The sequence below is a fragment of the Arachis hypogaea genome, chromosome 4, assembly GCF_003086295.3.
Source record: "Arachis hypogaea cultivar Tifrunner chromosome 4, arahy.Tifrunner.gnm2.J5K5, whole genome shotgun sequence".
NCBI lineage: Eukaryota > Viridiplantae > Streptophyta > Magnoliopsida > Fabales > Fabaceae > Arachis > Arachis hypogaea.
Window position 1 is genome coordinate 67,924,847 of NC_092039.1, and position 9,531 is coordinate 67,934,377.

The window sequence follows — 9,531 nt, forward strand, 5'->3', positions numbered from 1 at the left end:
AGAGTATATGCCACCAAATTTGAACCAATGTTGTTTGCCATCAGGATCTTTCCTCCAAGCTGCAAATCTTAATCTCTTTGAGACCAAGCTCTGATACGAATTGATGGTTATCAGTAGCTAAGAGAAGGGGTGTGAATCTTAGCCACTATTTCTGTTGAATATTACTTTTTATTTCTCAATGAGACTTAGAAGATATTTTCACTTTTGTCTCGTGGTCAGCTGAGAGACATTTTCATTTTTGTCTCCTGAGTAACAGACATAGAAAAGTAGAAAGGAAGAAGTAATAACACTAGATGTATTCTAGTTCAGCTACAAGGTGCAATGTAGCTTACATCCAGTCTCCATCACAACAATGATGGAATTTCACTATCACTTTTTCAAGAATACAAACACCAATTCTTCCCTATGATCTACCTAATCCTATCTAGGACAAATCCAGATTCTAAACCCAATCTGAATTTGGCTTGGACTCAAACCAAGCTTTCAACAACAAAGTGTTAACCTAACTTCCAAGGGAATCTCCACAGGATCATAACACAAAACATAAAGATGTACAAAGAAACTCTGAGACATCTTATGGCTTTTTCTTACTATTTAACTCACTACTTTTTACCTCTCATTGGCTTTTTCTTACAAACCTTATCATGTTTGCCTTTACAATGAGACTCAGATAGATCAAAATAGAGAAAATGAATACAAAATAAACTACATGAAGGAGAAGAACTCTAACAGCTTAGGTAGCTATGAGAGTAAACTCTGTACTTTTTACTTACTCTCCTTGATTTCAACCCTTGGTCGTTCACCCTTAATATAGAAGAGTGAAGCTTCCAAGGTTGAAGCTTTATTCAACCCTTACATTTTCTTTCTTTTCCAACATCAGAGTAGCAACGGCTTTATCAGAGAGGATTGAGAGGACCGAGACTGTTGCATGCAAGCTCACATCTTCTTTCTCATCCTTTTTCTTCAAGCTTCTTTAATCTTGACCATTGAGCTTGACTTTGGTCCCAAGTTTTTATTCTGACCATTGATGAGCTTCTGACCATGGTTGGCAACACCTCTTCCATGGTTGCTTCTTCTGTACTTGAGACTTTGAGGCTTTCTTCTTCGTTCCTCTTTGTAGCACAAAAGAGGAAAGAAACTTTTTGTGTGCTTTGACCAAGATAGATTTGCTTCTTGACTGAAGCCTTTTTCTTCTTTGATTTGGCAAAAATTGTTTTGCCTTTCTTCACAATCTTCCTTCTGTGCCTTCCATTTTTCTTCTTTCTTTTTCTTTGAATGAATGATGTAACTGAAGCAAGAGAAAGGAAAAAGAAGAGAGGAAAAGCTTTCAGTGGAAGCTTTCAATGAAATTAAATCAAATTTAATTCCAACTTTCAGTTACCAATGCATAAGGGAAAGTAAATACTTTCTATGATCACTATATAGAGCTTGTGGCCTTTGGTTTCTTTCTTTAATTTCTCATGGGCTTTGAAGGACTTGGCATATTTGGATTTCAGTCACTTGATTCAAAACACATTGGTATGAGGCAAGCTTTGTTTGATGATCAAGATGGGCTTTCTTTAAATGGACCATGAGAAAAAATAAATTTCTTCCCTACACACTTAGCACTTAGCAAAAAGTATCAAACAAACAATTGGTGATATTTTAGTATACACTTAATCAATAATTTTTAATGTTTGATCATCATATTAGTTTACCAAACTCAACAAGCAAAAAAAAAAGAAAATAATAAGAAAAATAAAAAAAGAAAGGTCCAAGATTCTGTGCTTCAATGATTAGGAAGGTCAAAATTGATCTAAAACTCGAAAGAGTGGTTTTCCCTAACCATATGCTTGTGGTGAAATGTGTCAAGTAATCCTTGAGACAAAACACCAAGAGTCGTGACCAAATGCAATTACAGAGTATGCCAAAGGCTTTGAGTACCATTGACTAAGAGGAAGTAAAAGAAGAAATAGAACTCAAGTAGTTCCTCAGTTAAGTGCTTATGGTGTTCTTGTATCAAGTTAAGTTTGAGGACAAAATACTTAGAATCACGGCTAGGCTCAAGGTGCAAAGCACCAAGGAAAAGATAAGAAAAAGTTGTGTTCAAGAATCAATTAGAACTTCAAGATAAAGAGAATCCATAATATCATCCGAGTTCTAGTGTTGAAGGATATCAATAATTCTAAACTTCAAAGGCCGTATCTCTCCTTATCGCCACGCTTTTATCTCTCTTTATCGGCACGCTTTAAAAGCGTGGCCGTATCTCTCCCCGTCGCCATGCTTTAAAAGCGTGGCCGTATCCACCTACAGCCACGCTTTTAAAAGTGCCAATTTGTAAAAAAGCGTGGCAAAAAAAGTGTGACGATAGGTTGAAAAAAGCGTGGTGATAGAGCAACCGCCACCCTTTCAGATGCCACCCTTTCAAAAGTGTGGCGGTAGCTCAAAAAGCGTGGCGAAAAGCTTTCGTCACGCTTTTTCAGCTTTCACCACGCTTTTAAAGTGTGGCAATAAAGCTGTTTTCTTGTAGTGAGGATAGTGAGATGCCAAACCTATTCAGAATTGAAGTGTCATTAGTCCCACTTAGTACTTAGACATGAGCTTAAATAAACACTTAAATCTTTGGCGTTTTCTTTTTCTTTTCTCAGTCTTATATTGTTTTAATTGCTTGAGAATAAAGAACAATTTAAGTTTAATATTGTGATACGTGAACATCGTGTATGTACTTATTTTCTTCTTATTTTTTAGTTATTTTTAGTTAAAATTTAATAAATTTTGTTATATTTTAATATTAAAATTCTCTTTAGACTTTAAATTATTTTAGCATCTTTATTATTTCAAATAAAATTCGAATGAATTTGAGAGACTTTGATGCAAAACAAAAAAATTATTATCGTTCTGCAAGTTGGCGTTCTAACTACTCTTGCATGTGATGGCGCATTTCTTGCCAAGCATGAACATAATTTTCACCAAGACCCACAAAGTGTCAACCCCCAGCGTTTTGACCTTCTTGGCAACCAAAGCCAAGGGCTTTGATTCTGACTTTTCCTCTCAGTAGGATTGGGTGGGCCCATCATTTCCATTTTGCTTTTCCTTGTAGAGTGTTATTGGGTGAACAATCGATTTAACTACGCGATCAGCCATGGTGTCAATTGTCTAGGATTTTTAAAGACGGTGCCAAATGTTCATATCTAAAGTCAGGTTTCTAAATTGATGAGTTATTAGGATTTTAATTCGTATTGTATTGGTACCTACAAAATAGTCTAATACTTAAGTCAATAATAATTTTTTGTGGTAATAGATGAATAATAGTGTGTACTTACTATGTTTTTCTTTTTCCCTTTATGACATTTTTTTATGTAATCATTTAGATACTTATCGTCTTTAATGACATGATTTAGTGACGTATCGAGTTATTGTGTTTTATGCCTTTTAATTATGTTTTCGTTAGATTTTATTGAGTTTGTAATACAATATATTCATTTATTCAATATTTAGGAATAATTATTACAATGTCTATTAGTGTCAAAGGTTATTGCATAAATAACTAATCAATAAATAAATAAATAAGAATTTTTTCCATTTTACTAATAGTCCCATACTTTACCGACCACCTGGCTAACGCTGGGCCCGAAACCACGATCAGTATAGAGGAAGATTATAGTAGTGATTATTCTCCATTATTTAGTTACTTGTATTATTCGGTTTTCAGATTATACATTAGATAAGGTAGAGATTGACACATGGCAATGTATCAAGATGTGCCTTGAATTTAGAATTTAGAAATTATTAATTATAAATTTAAAATTATGATGAACCCTTAAAAAATGGCATTCATTTTGTCAATTTTTAGTTAAGATCTGAACCAAGATCTAATAATTATGAGAAAGGATTTACAATCTAAACTGATGTCATATTAATTACTATTAATAAAAATTTTTGAAAATAATAAAGTGATAAAATGATAAAATAAAAAGTTAATTAGTTTTAAAATTAAAAGAGTATGACATATATTTTATATATAAAAATTATAAAATTAATGGTAATTATTTTTATTATTTTATTAATTTTTTATTTAAAAGATCTAAATTTAATTATTATTATAAATTTTTTAAAGATTATCGATAAATACTTGTAGGTATCTGTATTTTTTAAAGAATAATTAAATGAGACTTGCAATAAAGATGGAGAGAAGACAAGAGACATTAATTTTTAAACGGGAGCTCAAGCTCCTATAAATACCCATTAACATTTTTAATTAGCAATGGAGATTCAATCTGAGTCAATTTAAAAAGATATAGTAGACTTTATATGTATTGAACCTTAAAATAATAAATTTAGATCGGATTTTTGAGATTCTAACAATAAGCTTATTAGGCTTATTTACTTGTTTGGGGTCTTACTAGGCTCAAACATATCTTGATGAATTAATATTTATTTTGAGTCATTGCTATAACAAATACTATCTATTAAATATTATGATAGTTAGTATATATAAAAATTAGATATACTTACAAAGAATTTTTTTACTCAAATTTAAAAAATTTTAATTATCATTTTTTTCTCTTTTAATTTTAAATATTATTTATTAATGTAATAAAAAGTAAAAATAACAATAATTACTGACATAGTTAAAATAGATCATCTTAATATATATATATATAACATTACATATATCAAAGATTATTATATATGACCGTGAATTTTTTTAATTTTTTGTAACGATCATATAGTGAATTTATGTATAAATTATTTAATCTTTATAACATATGATTTATTGCATAAATTTTTTTTTTCTGTTAATAGGTAAATTAATAAACTTAAGTTATAAGATGTTATTTATATTAAATAACATATGAAATAAATAACTTAAGTCATCATCTAAGATAATAAATATAAAAATAAAAAAGCCTATTAACTTATTTGTATTAAAAAATATATAAATAGTATAAACTGATATTTGTTGATAAAAAAATCATAAAAGTAATTAATTAAGTTAATTATATAATAAAAAATTATAAAATTTATTAAATAATAAAAAATAAGGTTACTATATTTACGTATTACAAAATTTAAAAAAAAATTTTGGACAATAAATTAATTCGTAATAAATTATATATTAGCACTATCAAAAAAATAAATAAATTAGATATTATTATTTATGTACCAAAAATTATATATTTATTGATTATTAAGTTATAATGAATTTTTAATTTAATTTTTGGTAATTAAAGTTTAAATGATTAAAATCATTAAATACTGAACATTTTGCACTTAATTAATTTTGATTTTGTTATTAAAATTAAAAAAAGATGAGTTGTTAATCAATTTAAATTCAAATTTATATTTTGAGTGAAAAATAAAAAAATTATTTTAAAATAAAAAATACTTTATACATCATATTATAAAATAGCATGATCATTTATTTTTTAATAAAAATTATTGCTAAATAAAATGGTGTAAAAAATTAAAAAATATATTTATCAATTTAGGTGATAATATATCATTTTTTAATAGAATAAATTATTGAATAATAAAAATTGTTATGGTTTATTTTTAGACAAACTAATACTAAAAGATAGTGTTCGGGTGATGTTGCTAAGGAATATTAACTAATATAATAGCTTTTATAATGACATAAATTTACAAGTTTGAAGACTTACAAATTATGTTACAAAATGTGAATTTTTAATAGGTAAAAATGTTGATCACGTTGCTTTGATTTTACGAATGAATATGATACTAACAAATGAATTTGTTTTAGATAAATTTTAACAAAGACAAATTTCTATAAATATTACTATCGATGAATAATTGTTCTGCTTTAAAGACAAATACTATTTTTTTTCATGGTATTTTTCAACTGGGTAGACCTTAAAGATAAATACTATTTTTTTTATAATATTTTCCTACTCGATAGACTAAAACTAATCTACCATGGATTAGAATTCTATTTAAGAGTCTGCCACTATTTAATAGGTTGCTACACACAAGACAGAATTCGAATATCTGATACTTACTTAAACGAACAAGTAAAATAATCACTCAACTTAATCAAATTAGTTGAGAAAAATATTAATTATTTTAATATTTTTAACAATAAAAATCGTTAAATTTTAGTTTTAATTATAATTTCATAAAATATTTATAGTGGTAATATATATATATATATATATATATATATATATATTAATTAAAATAATTATTCTTAAAATTAAGATAGTAAGACACATATTTTATATATAAAAATTATAAAATTAATGATAATTAATTTTTTATTTTATCACTTTATTAATTTTTTTATTTTAGAATATCTAAATTCAATTACTATTATAAATATTATTAATTATTTGTAAATTATAATATAAACTAAAAAAAAGATCAACGTGTATGCATAATAATATTATAAGCCATTTAATTGACTAGTAGGTATAAAAATGAAAATGAAATTTGTATTGGTTGCTCCTATCATATTAAGCCATATTATTGGAAAAAATAAGAATAATTGAGGGAATCTTGATGCTTTCGCCTGGGATACGATATTAGGATTAACAACATATTCCTTCCTTAATAAAGTAAGCAAGCTAAGCATAAGTAAAATGAAAGGAACCTCTCTCAGTTGATAATAGTCACAATAACATAACACAGTTGAAGTTTAATTAGGGGATATATATGCACTTTATGTGTGTCAAGTTAAGAAGGATTGTGAGATTGTCAATGTATATATTCCACGTTTTAATGTCACTAATACGAGTAAGTGTCACAAGCAGATATAAGATCTTTTGCTTGAAGGACAAAGCAAAAATGGGGCTTCTGACAGATAATGGATGGCAATATTTATGTTGTTGTGTTTTATTGCTTGTTATTGTCGCCGGAGGTGAAAGTATAGTAGCACCAGAATTGAAGGTAATAATATTATTAATCTTTTCTTCTTATTCTCAAAAAAAAAAAAAAAAAAAAAAGACTGACACTTCAAGATAGATGTAAACATTTGATAATATATATATATATATATATATATATATATATATATATATATATATATATATATTTATTTATTTTCATATCTCTTCCATGTTAATGCTAACGTTTTTCCTACTCATCTCCCATGCAATTGCCACTTTTTCATAAGCAAAAATAAATATCTCGCATTAATATTCCTGTTTGTTACCCGATAATAATAATAATTAGGTATGTACGGAGGTTTAGAGCTAACCGATGTTTTAAATTGAAAATCAGGCAATATTCTATTCTGAAATCAAAGAGAGACAACTAATGCTACAATAAATATATAATAATGATGCATATATAAGAATAGTTATAACATTTATTTTCCTTTCTACCATAAATAATAATTATATTATTACATGTTAATGAGATTATTATCAAACAATTATCTTTTGACTATTAATGATCATTAAAAATATATACATTTAGTGAACATTTTTTAACATCTAATTAGTGATTTATTAAAAAAAGTACTCCATCAATTTAAGTAACAAGAAAGAAATATGTTCACCTTTCTCGTGAGTTCGCTATTTGAGTACATACACAATAACACATACATCACCATAAAGTTTTCCTAGAATAGTGATATTTGTATATTCTATTTTTTATGTCTACTTAATTATAATAACATGTTCGTTACATTTAAGAGTTAATAAGATGAAAAAAGTCCAAATATGCAAATTCTGAAAAATTGAATGCCAACTTTGATTCCCAACTCTGTTTAATAAACTTCGCTTTGCACATAGCAGAAAAATTGCACTTATCTCATAACCGTGGAAACCACTTGCACATGGGGAGCGGAAACGTCAACTAATGTAAGCCTAAGATTTGGAGACACAAATTCAAATGACATATTGGTAAGACACTTGAACTCCAAGCACCTAAGGAAAGTTGACCCTTTGGAGCCTGAGATTCTTGATGACATGCCAAGGAAGCCGTTTCAAGCATGCATGGTGGACCAATTTGAGGTCAAAGCGGCATGCGTCGAATCCCCCATATGTTACTTGTACCTCAAGTTAATCGGCAATGATGACTGGCGGCCGGGTTTCGCACAGGTTCGGGTGCTTGAGGCCGAGGGCTCCCGTCTTAGCTCCGATTACTTCTATTTCCGACGATATCTGCCTAGACATGTGTGGCATGGTTCAGATGCATGTGATAGTGAGGTCACTCCTTTTGGTATCAAGAAGAAAAGAAAGGTTTACCGGAACATTCCATGATCGACGAACATCAAGCTAGCAAAACTTTATATATACATCCTTTATTTTTATTTTTCAATCTTTCTTCTAATTTCTTCGATAAAGAAATATGACTAGTATTTAAGTATTTAACTAACCTTGTTGGTAGGTTTGTATAAGTTATTCAATAGTGCACATTTGAGGTTATGAGATAACTGTATTGCAGAGTTATTGGTTGTATGTTTTATATGACAAATTAATAACATAATAACAAAGGTGATTACTAGGAGTATTCCAGATTTGATTCGGCTCGCAACCCTCTCCCGGACGCAAAGCATATTTGGTCGAGTTCGAATTCAGCATTTTGACCTTTGCACCCCTACTAAGAGTTATTTGCACATTCAATTTTAGTAACATTTTTTAAACATCATAGATTCCATCTTGTTAGGATATTTAACATAAAATAAGGGACAAATTATACCATTCAACGTGGTTTATTATTTTTATTGACCTCTTCAAAAGTTTAGAAATTATAAATTTATTCTATATATTATTTAGAAATAACATTTATGAATTTTATCATCTTATTATATTTAGTTATATTCTTAAATGTATTCCTTTTCAATAATCTTTTTTGTGAAATAGCCACCTATTAAACTGTCTTTCTATTCTATCTCAATTAAAACAGATTGCACTTCAATCATATTAGGTCGACATTAAATTTAGATACTAAAATTAGTCATTAGGATAAAATATACATTAAAATATAAAATATATATTAAAAATAAATTAAATTATACATATATTTATACACAAATATATATAGAGAAAATTCCATTTCTCTCTTTGCGAGATATTAAAATGACACTCCCTTCCCTTCTATTTTATAAATGTACATTCTCCTCCCTTTTAACTTTTTAAAACCCCCTCTTTAATCCATTTTAATTTTTTTGTGTTAACTAATATTAACTTTATCTATTTTTTTTAAAAATAAATTATTTTTTTTGAAAAAATATCCATTAGCAAAAATTTTATTTTTTATCATTAAATTTTGCTTACCAATATACTCTTTTAATAAATTATTTTTTTATTGTTTAAATTTTATTTTTATTAAAATACTTTTAAAAAATTAATAATTAAATTATTTTTTTCAAAAATACCTACTCTTTAATAATTTTTTAATTATTAAATTATGATTTTACCAAAAGTTTTGTTAATAATTATTTTTATATTTTATTATTAATCTTTTGATATCAATATATATTATTTTAACATTAAATAAAAAAATCTTACCACTGTTAATATATATAATAATTAATATATATTGATATTGAAAAATAATCTTACTAAAATTTTTTATTTAATGTTA

General features: G+C 27.2%; 1 long non-coding RNA gene across 1 annotated transcript; it reads left to right on the forward strand.

Moving 5' to 3' along the window:
• The first annotated feature begins 6,678 nt into the window (after nucleotides 1-6,678).
• On the forward strand, nucleotides 6,679-8,451 carry LOC112794297 (uncharacterized). The gene is made up of 2 exons (XR_011880750.1): nucleotides 6,679-6,885; nucleotides 7,737-8,451. It is a non-coding gene; the product is annotated as an uncharacterized lncRNA (long non-coding RNA).
• Nucleotides 8,452-9,531: the final 1,080 nt, after the last annotated feature.